Source organism: Apium graveolens, chromosome 3 (genome assembly GCF_009905375.1).
Source record: "Apium graveolens cultivar Ventura chromosome 3, ASM990537v1, whole genome shotgun sequence".
In the NCBI taxonomy this organism is placed as follows: Eukaryota; Viridiplantae; Streptophyta; class Magnoliopsida; order Apiales; family Apiaceae; genus Apium; species Apium graveolens.
The window spans coordinates 246,749,490-246,763,673 of NC_133649.1; the positions used below are offsets into that span (position 1 = coordinate 246,749,490).

Here is a 14,184-nt window from a genome sequence, read left to right on the forward strand (position 1 = left end):
CACAAAGAAATCATCCATGAACACCTCCACATTTTGACCAATTATGTCAGAGAAGATAGCCATCATGCATCTCTGAAATGTGGCCGATGCTCTACATAAACCAAAAAAAACCCTTCCGAAGGCGAAAGTACCAAATGGACAAGTGAAAGTAGTATTCTCCTGATCTTCAAGGAGCAATAAAAATTTGATTATAGTCTGAATAGCCATCCAGAAGACAGTAGTACTCATGCCCAGCCAATCTGTCAAACATCTGATCAATAAATGGCAGAGGGAAGTGATCTTTTCTAGTGGCTTTGTTCAGCTTCCTATAGTCCATACAAACTCTCCACCCCGTGACTGTTCTAGTAGGAATGAGCTCATTCTTCTCATTAGCGACGACTGTGATACCTCATTTCTTTGGTACACACTGAACTGGACTCACCCAAGAACTGTCAGAAATGGGATAGATGATCCCTGCATCCAGCCACTTAAGAATTTCCTTCTTCACGACTTCCTTCATGATAGGATTTAGCCTCCGTTATTGCTCAACAGTAGGCTTACTACCTTCCTATAGCATAGTTTTATGCATACAATAAGAAGGGCTGATTCCCTTGATATCTGCTATCATCCAACCAATTGCCGATTTGAATTCTCTCAGAATTCTCAAGAGTTTTTCTTTGTCACTACCAGAAAGGTCAGATGCAATAATAACAGGCAAAGTAGATGCATCACCTAAAAACGCATACCTCAAATGTTCAGTTAAAGGCTTAAACTCAAGAGTAGGAGCTTCCTTAATAGATGGCTTGAGGCGCTTAGGAGCTTTGTTCAGCTCCTCCATTCCAAGAGATTCAAAAGGCATATCCATGTTCCTCTTCTAGGGAGAAGCATTCATAAATTGTAACTGCTCATCCCCTTTATCATATTTGCTATTAAAATTCCCCAACAAGGCCTTTTCTAAGGCATCAGACCTTAGCAATTGATCAAGTTCTGAAGTAACCACATAATCAACCAACTCCACTTTTTCTGTAGGGAACTTCATCACATTGAACACATTAAAAGTTACATCTTGATCCAACACTCTCATGGTAAGCTCACCTTTCTGCACATCATTCAAGGTTCGGTCAGTCGTCCAAGAAAGGTCTTCCCAAGATTATGGGAATCTTCTTATCCTCCTCGAAATCAAGAATTACAAAATCAGCAGGAAAGATGAGTTTATCCACCTTGACCAAAACATCCTCAACAATGCCTCGTGGATAAGTAATAGAATGACCGACCAACTACAAAGTCATATAAGTAGGGTTTGGATCCGGTAAGTCCAACTTCTTGAAGATTGACAAAGGCATCAGATTGATGCTATTTCCCAAGTCAGATAAGCATTTGTCAAATGACACCTTTCCAATGGTGTATGTAATAGTGATCTCTAAGTCATCAAGCTTCACCTTCCGAGAGAGAATACCTTTCATAAACTTTAGATAACTAGGCATTTGTTCAAGAGCTTCAGCGAAAGGTATGTTGATGTGAAGTTTCTTGAACACCTCCAGAAACTTCTCAAACTCCTTATCTAGCCTTTTCTTCTGCAGCCTCTTAGGAAAAGGAGGTGGAGGATAGATTTGTTTCTCCTATGTATTACCCTCAGGAGGAGTGTGCTCAACAGTAGTCGTCATTGGTTCCACTTTTGCTTCCTTCTGCACTTCTTCTTCTTCAGCCTCAACTTTAGATTCTAGAGTTTTAGTTTTTTTAGGATTTGATACCTTACCAGACCTCAATGTAATTGCCTTAACATGCTCCTTAGCTTCCTTCTTGCCTGACACTTCAGTATCACTTGGAAGCATGAAAGGCTGACGATTCAGTAATGCATTAGCAATCTGCCCAATCTAATTCTCCAAGGTCTTGATGGAAACAACTTGGCTCTTGCACATGAGCCTCAACTCCTCCAATTCAGATTTTTCATTAGCTTACGGCAACTGCTGAAGTTGAAGTTGTTGCCTAGGGGCATATTGCGGTTGTTGAAAACCAGGAGGGTTATATTGCTTTACTGTGTATGGCTGATAAGGTTGTTACACCGTATTCTGATTGTTGCTCCAACTGAAGTTAGGATGATTTTGGTTATTAGGATGATAAGTGGTTGGAGCTTGCTGCTGTGATCTCTGAAAGTTGCACACAAATTGAGTTGATTTGCTAGAAATAGTACACTTCTCAGTTTCATGTGCCCCGTACAAAGTTCACAAACACTAGTGATTTGATTAACTCCACAATTAGCCAAGAGTCCACTTTCATCGTCAAAGCTTGAAGTTGAGCACCTATAGCAGTAGTTGTATCTATTCCAGAATTCCTGCTACATTGCCTTGCAACATTCTTTGCGTAGGATTCTGGTATTCATTAGCTGCCATAAGCTCAATCAACTCATAAGCTTCATTATAGCTTTTGGCCCATAAGGCTCCACCAGACGCTGCATCGAGCATAGGTCTAGACTGAGCACCCAAACCATTATAGAAACAGTTTATAATCATCCAGTTAGGCATGCCATGGTGTGGGCACTTCCTTAGCATCTCCTTATATCGATCCCAAGCCTCACACAGAGATTCAGCAGTTTGTTGTGCAAACTGAGTAAGAGCATTCCTGATTGCAGCAGTCTTCTCCATAGGAAAGAATTTAGTGAGAAACTTTTGAAGCAAGATCCTCCCATTTGGTGATAGACCCTGGTGGTAGAGAATGTAACCAGCACTTTGCTTTATCCCTCAGAGAGAATGAGAAGAGTCGCAGCTTGATAGCATCTTCAGTCACCCCATTGAACTTGAAAGTGTCGCATATCTCGATGAAATTCCTGATATTCATGTTGGGGTCTTCTGTAGGAGAACCCCCAAACTGAACTGAGTTCTTTATCATTTGAATCGGGCTCGACTTGATCTCAAAATTGTTAGCCGAGATGGCTGGTCTGATGATGCTCGACTAAATATCATTGATCTTAGGCTGAGAATAGTCAATCAAAGCCTTAGGAATTTCTGCTTGATCTTCCATCACTATTAAAGCTGGTTCCTCGACTTTCTCTTCTTCTTCTACTTTCTCTTCATCTTGAAAAACTTCCCTTTGAATCACTACAGAGTTAAGCCAGAGTTCTCTTACGAGCCCGCAAACGCGTATGCATACACGCTCGCTAGAGTACCTCAAAAACGACAAGGAAAAGAGTAGGTAAATAACAGTGTTCGAGTCAATGAACATTAATGATCACTGATGATAAACACATAAACTGAAAGTTAACACCGAGTCCCCGGCAACGGCGCCAAAAACTTGTTAGTCGTTAAACACGTGCTAAAATTCACCCAAGTATATGTGATTGCAAGTAATATAGAATTATTTATAGTTCGTTCCCATAGAGACTGGTTTAGGTTAACTTTGTGATTTATGCACTTATGCAACAATGATATGGCTATTATTCAATGCTAAGACGAATAATAATTTGGGTTTTGATTATACTATGATTAACTATTGAGAATTATACTAGAGAACATTAACTAAGAGATTAAAGAAAGTTGAATAATATATAACACAAATATGGGATTCTAACTTCAATAAATATTTCATTCAATAGCCTTATTATTCTCAACCCTAGCATGTAATGGTGATGACACTAATAAGATAACACAAAACTGATAAACACCAACTTTCGTTGTACGAATACCATACTACCAGACATCCATAAAAAAGATAGAAGCTGAATAGACACCATTTATATTAACACCCTATATATCTAGGAATTTGATAACATAACAGTTTAATGCACAAGTTATCTATCGTGATTACATAGGGCAAGTAAGATGGTTAAAATTACCTATGCATCATGCATATCAATAACACATAAACCTGTGCTAGCATGGCAAGTCCTAAACCCTTAAATTTACTTTCGGTTCATTAAAGATTAACATGCTATCTTATAAGTTCGTGATGCTCATAAGACGAATAAGCACAACCAAAACTAGGTTATCAGACAATCACCACACACTAAGGCATTGATAAGTGTGATAAGTGGATTTTATATCCACTTGGAATGCTTTATTACAAGCTTAAATTGGTGTTTTGGACTCAAGTTGTTGGTATTTTGATGTATTTTTGTGTTATTGCATTTCAGGTATCAGTTAAATGAAGAAAAGAGCTTTTAAAGGAAATATGATGAAAAGTGATCAGAATTGGAAGCCAAAGCCATTGTCAAGTTGTAGAGAATCTCAATAGCTTCGCGTGGGCAGTTGAATCGCCTAATTCTGACGAGTAGAACTCAAGTTATGGCCAAAACAAGATTCATCAGAATATTTTTCCCAGTCAGAGCTGAGCGCCCGCTCAGCAGAGCTGAGCGCCCGCTCAGAGAGCTGAGCACCCGCTCAGGGCGCGGCTGGTCGCTGATTTCGCTGAAAAAGCCTTTTTTGAGTGGAATTTGACGATTTTAAGGGTCCAGGTCCACTAGGGGCGTATATATACATAAAAAAAGGGTTTTCATCATCTGGGAAGATTGGGATACCAAGGAGAAGACCTAGAAGCACAGAACAACTCCGAAAAAGAAGATCTTGTTTTCAACTTGTGATTCTTTGAATTAGTTGTAACTTTGGATGCTCGTTTTCGTTCTTGTTGAACCTAGATCTCGTTTATTCGTACTTTGATTATTATTTAGTTTATTAAGACCTTGTTTATACCATGCTTTCATTGGAATCCATAGAGACGATGAGTTCGATTATGGGCTAATCGTTGTCATGGGGTTCTAGCGGATTTACTTATGGATTTCAATAGTTAATTTGTTTCGATATCTTGGTGTGTGGTGATTGATTGATATCCTAGTATTGGTTGTGCTTATTCATCTTATGTGCGTAGCTAACATATAAGATAGCGTGTTAATCTCTATTGAAGCGACAGTGAATATAGAGGTTTAGAACTTGCCATGCTAGCATAGGTTCATGTATGTGTATGCATGATTCGTAGGTAACTCTAACCGTTTTACTTACCCTATGTAATCAAGATAGATAACTTGTGCTTAAACCGTTATGTTGTCAAATTCTATAGACATATAGGGTCTCAATATAATTGGTGCCTATTCAGCTTCTATCTCTTTTGTGGATGTCTGGTAGAATGGTACTCGTACAACGAAAGTTGGCGTTTATCAGTTTCGTGTTATCTGATTAGTGTCCTCACCATCACATGCTAAGGTTAAAAACAATAAGGCTATTGAATGAAGTATTTAATGAAGTTAGGATCTCATGTTTGTCATATATAGTAATTCAACTTCAATTCTCTTAGTTAATGTTATTTAGTATAATCTCTTAGTTTAATAAAAATCCCAATTTGTTATTTGTCTTAGCATTGAGCGATAACCATATATTGTTGCATAGGTGCATAAATTGAACTTAACCTAAACCAGTCTCTGTGGGAACGAATCTGATTTATATCTTATACTACTTGCGAACGCGTATACTTGCGTGAATATTAGCGCGTGTTTTCGCCCTAACAAGTTTTTGGCGCCGCTGCCGGGGACTCGGTGTTAATTTTTAGTTTATGTGCTTGTCATCAGTGGTCGTTAAAGTTCACTGACTCCGATTCTTTTACTTTCACAGTTTATTTGTTTGTGTTTCAGGTACTCATTACAATGGGAGATCCAGCAGCACGAACGAAAGCCTTGATGGATTTTTCTCAACCCAAGATCAATGACATTTAATCTAGTATTGTCCGGCCATCTATCACATCTAATACCTTTGAGATCAAGCCCGACATAATTCAATGGGTACAGACTTCAGTCCAGTTTGGGGGTTCTCCAACGGAAGATCCCAATACACACATTAGGGATTTCATTGAGATCTGCGACACCTTCAAGTTCAACGGTGTTTCCGTAGATGCTGTGAAGCTGAGACTATTCCCATTCTCTCTGAAGGACAAGGCTAAGAGCTGGTTACACTCTCTACCAGCTGGTTCAATTACTACTTGGGAAGATCTTGCTCAGAAGTTTCTTACTAAATTCTTCCCTATGGCGAAGACAGCTGCACTCAGGAATGTTATTACTCAATTTGCGCAGCAAACGGGAGAATCGCTAAGTGAAGCTTGGGAGCGCTACAAGGAGATGCTTAGGAAGTGTCCTCATCATGGAATTCCTGATTGGATGATCATCACTTGTTTTCACAATGGGTTGGGAGCACAGTCCAGACCCATGCTCGATGCAGCATCAGGCGGAGCATTATGGGCAAAGAGCTATAAGGAAGCTTATGATCTAATTGAACTGATGGCTGCTAATGAATATCAGTATCCAACCCAGAGATATCCACAGGGCAAGGTAGCAGGAGTTCTTGAAGTGGATACAACTACAGCTATCACTGCTCAACTAAAGGCGTTGTCTATGAAGATCGATTCTCTGGCTAACTATGGTGTTAAGCAGATAATTAGTGTTTGTGAGTTGTGTGCATGTCCGCATGCGACAGAACAATGCGCTATATCTAGCGACTCAGCTCAGTTTGTGAGCAACTTTCAGAGATTGCAGCAACCAGTTCCAGACACTTATCATCCTGAAAACTGGAATCATCCTAACTTCAGCTGGAGCAACAATCAGAATACGATGCAACAGCCATTCCAGCAGTTTGCAAATAAGCTATTTAACCCTCCTGGTTTTCAGCAACAATTTACACCAAGACAACAACTCCAACTTCAACAACAAACTAATGATGCAGGTCTATCTTCGAATGAAAAATCTGAATTGGAGGAGTTGAGGCTTATGTGCAAAAACCAGGCTCTTATATGCCAAAGCCAGGCTCTTTCTATCCAGAATCTGGAGAACCAAATAGGGGCAAATTGCTAATGCCTTATTGAATCGACCACCAGGAACGGTTTTAGTGATACAGAAACAAATCCAGGCAAGAGGGAAGTTGAAGAACAGGTGAACGCCATCACCTTAAGGTCTGGAAAGGTCGCAAGCCCCCAAGTTCAGCAAGACGAAGAGCCAGAAAAATCTCAAGTTTCAGAAAATGCAGTTGTGGCTGAAGAAGATGTGCAGAAGGAAGTAGAGGTGGAACTAAGGAAGACTACTGTGGAACACACTCCTCCTGAGGGTAATACAGGGGAGAAATAGATTTATCCTCCACCTCCTTTTCCTAAAAGGCTGCAGAAGAAAAAGCTGGATAAACAGTTTGAGAAGTTTCTGGAGGTGTTCAAGAAACTTCATATCAACATACCTTTCGCTGAAGCTCTTGAACAGATGCCTAGCTATGCAAGGTTTATGAAAGGTATTCTCTCTCAGAAAGTGAAGCTCGATGACTCTAACGGAGGAATGCAGTGCTGTGCTGTAACAGAAGTTGCCTCCGAAGCTTAAAGATCCTGGAAGCTTCACTATTCCTTGCACCATAGGAAACTTATCGTTCGACAAGTGTTTATGTGATTTAGGAGCTAGCATCAATCTGATGCCCTTATCTATCTTCAAGAAGCTTGGTCTGCCTGAGCCGAAACCAACATACATGTCATTGCAACTAGCTGACCGTTCCATCGCTTATCCACGAGGTATAGTGGAGGATGTCTTGGTCAAGGTGGATAAACTCATCTTTCCTGCTAACTTTGTAATTCTTGATTTCGAGGAAGATAAGAAGATTCCCATTATCTTGGGAAGACCATTCTTGGCTACAGGCCGAACTATGATCGATGTGCAAAAAGGAGAGCTTTCGATAAAGGTTTACGATCAAAAGGTCACTTTTAATGTGTTCAAGGCAATAAAGTTACCCACAGAAAAAGAAGAGTGCTTTAAAATAGAGCGGGTCGACTCAGTTTTTGAAGATGAAGAAGGAGTAGAGCAACTGCAGGTTTTGAATGCACCTTCGTGGAAGAGGAAGTTGGATGTGCCATTCGATTCTCTTGGGTTAGCAGAGCTGAAAATTTCTCAGGAGCGTCTCGAGCCGTCTATTGAAGATGCTCCCACACTTGAGCTCAACCCACTACTAGATCACTTGAGTTATTCATTCTTAGGTGCACCCCCTGAAAATGGGTTGGGATATATCTTTGATAATGTAGAGGGTAGCCGAACGGATCCTCCAGTTCCTATAGAGGGTTCTTCTCATGTGCAGCAGGTAGTTGATAGGACTGGTGTTGGTGACGAGCAGTACAGGCGAGTAATTAGGCGTATGGAGGCCATGCACGACATTCACCGTCATTTTGCTGAAGATTTGACACACGCTTTCGGTATTGTTGTTCGAGACACTGGTGGCGAGGTTGATTGGCCACCTGATCCTCCACCCGACGAGGGTGACTCTCCCGCTAATTAGGTATGCCTGAAATCCTTATTATTACCTTCAATGAGGACATTGAAAATTTTAAGTTTGGGGGTGATAATGTAAGGATTAGTAGTGTATGTCCATATAGATCCATATAGATCCATATTGCATGTTTAGTTTTAGTTCATTCATATTTTTGCATGATTGTTCATTTAGGACATATTTGTTTGTTTTTATGTAATTTCATATAGTTGCATTTGCATGCATATTTAGCATGATCCCTTAAGATGAACTATGATATTGGATAAGTTGATGTTGATTTGAGTGTGGTGATGAGGAATAGAGGGATGTTTAAGTCTTAATGAATTGATTTGCATGCCAGAAATAAATATTTTCACAAAGTCTTATAGGGTTGCTTTTGATCTAGATCATGATCATACTTGTTTGTTGTTGAGATTTAATCACTTGGTTATATTTAGAATTTGTGATATTCTCGTAATGACGTAAAAACACTGATTTTTTTTTATCTGGAGAAAAACTTGGATTTCATTGCTAGTTGTTGTAAGGCTAGGCGTCAAATGGCTAGTAGCCGGCTCATATTTTTATGAGTAGTCTAGGGTTGAATGAGATGGAGCGAAACGCACTCATTCAGAAAGTGTTGAAAAAAAAAGGAAAAAAAAGAAAAAAGAGAAAAAAAAAGAAAGAAAAAAAGTATGTGTTTATGCACAATTGATTAAGAGTGAGCTCTTTAATACTCGAGTTATTAAGTTCTAGGGGACTTTGTGCCTAGTGACCTAAGGCTTTTATAGTCTGGGATCCGCTAACCTAACACTCGCTACATGGGTATTATTGTATAAGTCTTTTAGGACCTCATTCATTGCACGATCAAATAAGCATCTTTGCTATGTGTTCAATAATAGTGTGAATCCTTGTATAACTCTAGTAGAAAGAAGGTGTTGTGAGTCATAATGCGTTTATTGTCTATTCTGTTTATAAACTTTTGATTGTTTTCAATGATAGATAAGTTAGGGTTATTGATCTAGTATCGAGAGTATATCTGTTAAGCATCCACACCCACACGTTTCTGGTTTATGAGTTGGTTTGTGGGATTTATTTGAACTCTGTTTCAAGTTATTGCATTCTTAGAGGCATTGGCTTATTCATTTGGTTATGGTTATTCTGAGGGGATCGATTGCATTGTCATTTAGTTGCATTCACGTAGTTGCATTCATGTATTAGGTTTATTTTGTAGTTTTGAGTCTGTTTATGCTTGAGGACAAGCATCGATTCAAGTTTGGGGGTGTGATAAGTGGATTTTATATCCACTTGGAATGCTTTATTACAAGATTAAATTGGTGTTTTGGACTCAAGTTGTTGGTATTTTGATGTGTTTTTGTGTTATTGTATTTCAGGTATCAGTTAAATGAAGAAAAGAGCTTTTAAAGGAAATATGATGAAAAGTGATCAGAATTGGAAGCCAAGGCCATTGTTAAGTTGTAGAGAATCTCAATAGCTTCGCGTGGGCAGTTGAATCGCCTAATTCTGACGAGTAGAACTCAAGTTATGGCCAAAACAAGATTCATCAGAATATTTTTCCCAGTCAGTAGCTGAGCGCCCGCTCAGCAGAGCTGAGCGCCCGCTCAGAGAGCTGAGCGCCCGCTCAGGGCGCGGCTGGTCGCTGATTTCGCTGAAAAAGCCTTTTTTGAGTGGAATTTGATGATTTTAAGGGTCCAGGTCCACTAGGGGCGTATATATACTTAAAAAAAGGGTTTTCATCATCCGAGAAGATTGGGATACCAAGGAGAAGACCTAGAAGCACAGAACAACTCCGAAAAAGAAGATCTTGTTTTCAACTTGTGATTCTTTGAATTAGTTGTAACTTTGGATGCTCATTTTCGTTCTTGTTGAACCTAGATCTCGTTTATTCGTACTTTGATTATTATTTAGTTTATTAAGACCTTGTTTATACCATGCTTTCATTGGAACCCATGGTGACGATGAGTTCGATTATGGGCTAATCGTTGTCATGGGGTTCTAGCGGATTTACTTATGGATTTCAATAGTTAATTTGTTTCGATATCTTGGTGTGTGGTGATTGATTGATATCCTAGTATTGGTTGTGCTTATTCATCTTATGTGTGTAGCTAACATATAAGATAGCGTGTTAATCTCTATTGAAGCGACAGTGAATATAGAGGTTTAGAACTTGCCATGCTAGCATAGGTTCATGTATGTGTATGCATGATTCGTAGGTAACTCTAACCATTTTACTTGCCCTATGTAATCAAGATAGATAACTTGTGCTTAAACCGTTATGTTGTCAAATTCTATAGACATATAGGGTCTCAATATAATTGGTGCCTATTCAGCTTCTATCTCTTTTGTGGATGTCTGGTAGAATGGTACTCGTGCAACGAAAGTTGGCGTTTATCAGTTTCGTGTTATCTGATTAGTGTCCTCACCATCACATGCTAAGGTTAAAAATAATAAGGCTATTGAATGAAGTATTTAATGAAGTTAGGATATCATGTTTGTCATATACAGTAATTCAACTTCAATTCTCTTAGTTAATGTTATTTAGTATAATCTCTTAGTTTAATAAAAACCCAATTTGTTATTTGTCTTAGCATTGAGCGATAACCATACATTGTTGCATAGGTGCATAAATTGAACTTAACCTAAACCAGTCTCTGTGGGAACGAATCTGATTTATATCTTATACTACTTGCGAACGCGTATACTTGCGTGAATATTAGCGCGTGTTTTCGCCCTAACAAAGTGGCATTTTATACCACTTAGAACATCTTATAATAGCTTAAATTGGTGTCTTGAAATCAAGTATTTTGTGTAATTGATGCGTTTTTCTATTGTTTCTGCATTTCAGGGTATTAGTTGCATTTAGGGGAAGAATTTATCAATAATAGGCCTTGGCATGTGTCTAGCATTTCAAGTGGGAAGAGAGGAGCAGATTACAGTGAAGAAACGGAGCAAACAGACCATTTTTCCAGAAGGGGTCTGAGCGCCCGCTCAGCTATGCTGAGCGGCCGCGCAGGAAGCTGAGCGCCCGCTCAGTTTGCTGAGCAGCCGCGCAGGGTCGTAATTTCAGATTTAATATTTTAGGCTTCTAATTCTGTTTGGCTTCCAACTTCTGAGTAATCTGGGTTTTATGGGACTCCTATATAAGTAGATTTCAGAGACGTTTCACGGGTGTTGGATCGTTGTATTAATCAAGGAGCGAAGGAGATAAGGAAGAAGACCGTTTTAGCACATCGCAATGAAGAGGAAGCATATTTTCTTGTGATTCTTTATTTCGTTGTAACGTTGGATGCTAGTTTTCTTTGCTTTGAACCTATTTACTCTTGTGACATACTCTGGTTTAATATAATTAGTTTAGTTATTATTCTTTTGTGTTTATTTATCATGTTTTCATATGAACCCATGATGACGATGAGTGCTAACATGGGCTAATCGTGATCATGGGGTCGTAACGGATTTACTATGTACTTCTTTAGTTAGTTGTTTAATACCTTAGTGTGTAATGATTGTATGATATCTAGTATTGGTTGTGCGTAATCGTGTTATGTGCGTCGCGAACATATAAGATAGGGTGTTAATCTCTTGTGAAGCGAAGGTGGATCTCGAGATTTAGAACTTGCCATGCTAGCATAGGTTCATGTACGAGTCTGCATGATTAGTGGGTAACTCTAACTATTCTATTCGCCCTGTGTAATCAAAAGGAATAACTTGTTCTTAAATCATTATGTTGTCAATTTCTGTAGACATATAGGGACTCAACATAATTGATGCATATTCAACTTCTATCTTAATTGTGGATGTTTGATAGAATGGTATTAGTACAATGAAAGTTGGCTTTTATCAGTTTTGTGTTATTCGATTAATATCATCAGTTGTTGCATGCTAAGGGTAATAACAATGACTACTGAAGGAAGTAGTAATGAAGTTGTGATCTCATGAGTGTTTTAATATTGTTAATTCTAAGTGTTAATTAAGTGTTTAATTCTAGTAGTTAATTATAGTTCATAATTAGTTAATCAAATCTAAGTGTTATTGTCTTAACATTGAGAAGTAATCATACATTGGTGAATGAGTTTAATTGAACATAATTAGTCCGAGTCTATGTGGGAACGAACTGGAAAGTATTCTATATTACTTGCGAACGTGTATACTTGCGTGAATATTAGTGCATGTTTTCGCCTTAACAAGTTTTTGGCGCCGCTGTCAGGGACTCGGCGTATTTGTTTAGTTTATGTATTTACCATCATTGGTTGTTAGGACTCAGTGATTAAGACGTGTTACTTATTGTTTCTGGTTGTGTTTCAGGTACTTTAGCGAGCGTTTATACAAACTTGTTCTCGTACTCGCAAGAGGACTTTAGATACAGTTGAGGAGACAGACGAAGTTCTTGATATTCCGGAGAAGATAGACTTTGAAGATTCGGATTCAGGAAGTGAGCAAAAAGAGCCAGTAAACATGGGTGATCGTATTGTTCCGGCAGATCCAGCTCTTATGGACTTTTCTCGGCCTAAAATTGATGACATTCAGTCAAGCATTCTTCATCCGGCTATCCAAGCTAACACCTTTGAAATCAAGCCGGGCACTATTCAGATGGTACAGAACTCTGTTTCTTTCGGAGGAGCTGCGACTGAAGACCTCAACATGCACATAAGGAATTTTGTCAAGATCTGCAGTACTTTCAAATATAATGGTGTGACTGATGAGGCTATCAAGCTGAGGCTTTTTCCATTCTCACTGAGGGATAAAGCTAAGGACTGGTTACATTCTGAACCAGCTGGGTCCATCACTACTTGGCAAGATCTTGCGCAAAAGTTTCTGGTGAAGTTTTATCCAATGGCCAAGACTGCTGCTATGAGGAGTGCTCTTACTCAGTTTGTGCAGTAACCTACAGAATCTATGTGCGAAGCTTGGGAACGCTACAAGGAAATGTTGAGAAAATGTCCACATCATGGAATGCCCGATTGGATGGTGATCACTGGTTTCTATAATGGTTTAGGGGCCCAATCTCGGCCCATGCTCGATGCAGCAGCTGGAGGCGCCTTGTGGGCCAAAAGCTATACTGAGGCTTATAATCTTATTGAGACTATGGCTGCAAATGAGCATCAAAACCCCACTCAAAGGATGATGCCTGGGAAGGGAGCAGGTATTCTGGAAGTTGATGCAGCCACCGCTATTGCAGCGCAGCTCCAAGCGTTGTCTATGAAGGTCGATTCTCTAGCTACCTATGGAGTCAATCAAATAGCTATGGTCTGTGAGCTTTGTGCAGGTTCTCATGCTATGGATCAGTGTTCTCTTGTTAATGAATCTGTTCAGTATGTGAACAATTATCAGTGACAACAGCAGCCTGTGCCAGCTACTTATCATCCTAACAACAGAAATCATCCCAATTTCAGCCGGGGTAATAATCAGAATGCTATTCAGCCACCATATCAGGAAGGTGTGAGTAAACAGTTCAATCCACCTGGATTCCAGCAACCACAGCAGTATGCTCAAAGGCAATCATATCCTCAACAGGGAGGTGCAGCTGCACCCACTAGAGCTGATTTTGAGGAACTTAAGCTGTTATGCAAGAGTCAGGCGGTGTCGATCAAGACCTTGGAAAATCAAATCGGTCAAATAGCCAATGCAGTGCTCAATCGCCAAACTGGCACACTTCCCAGTGACACGGAAGTGCCAGGCAGGAAGGAAGCTAAAGAGCAAGTCAAGGCTATTATCTTAAGATCTTGGAAAGTTGCTGATGCTGAAAAGGCAAAAGAAGGAGAAGCTGAAGTTGGAGATGAAGAAGTTAAGCAAAAGGAGAAAGCGGCGGAACCAAGGAAGACTACTGTTGAACACACTCTGCCTGAGGGTAATACAGGGGAGAAACAGCTCTATCCTCCACCACCTTTCCCGAAGAGATTACAACAACAAAAGCTGGATAAGCAGTTCGGTAAGTTTCTGGAGGTGT

At 39.6% G+C, this 14,184-nt stretch overlaps 3 non-coding genes across 3 annotated transcripts; 1 reads left to right on the forward strand and 2 right to left on the reverse strand.

Moving 5' to 3' along the window:
* Positions 1–2,499: 2,499 nt before the first annotated feature.
* On the forward strand, positions 2,500–2,606 carry LOC141716134 (small nucleolar RNA R71). The gene has a single exon (XR_012572855.1). It is a non-coding gene; the product is annotated as a small nucleolar RNA R71 (small nucleolar RNA).
* A 3,389-nt stretch (positions 2,607–5,995) lies between these two features.
* On the reverse strand, positions 5,996–6,102 carry LOC141715335 (small nucleolar RNA R71). Its single transcript, XR_012572101.1, has one exon. It is a non-coding gene; the product is annotated as a small nucleolar RNA R71 (small nucleolar RNA).
* Positions 6,103–13,085: 6,983 nt separating this feature from the next.
* On the reverse strand, positions 13,086–13,192 carry LOC141715909 (small nucleolar RNA R71). The gene has a single exon (XR_012572651.1). It is a non-coding gene; the product is annotated as a small nucleolar RNA R71 (small nucleolar RNA).
* Between the last annotated feature and the right edge of the window lie 992 nt (positions 13,193–14,184).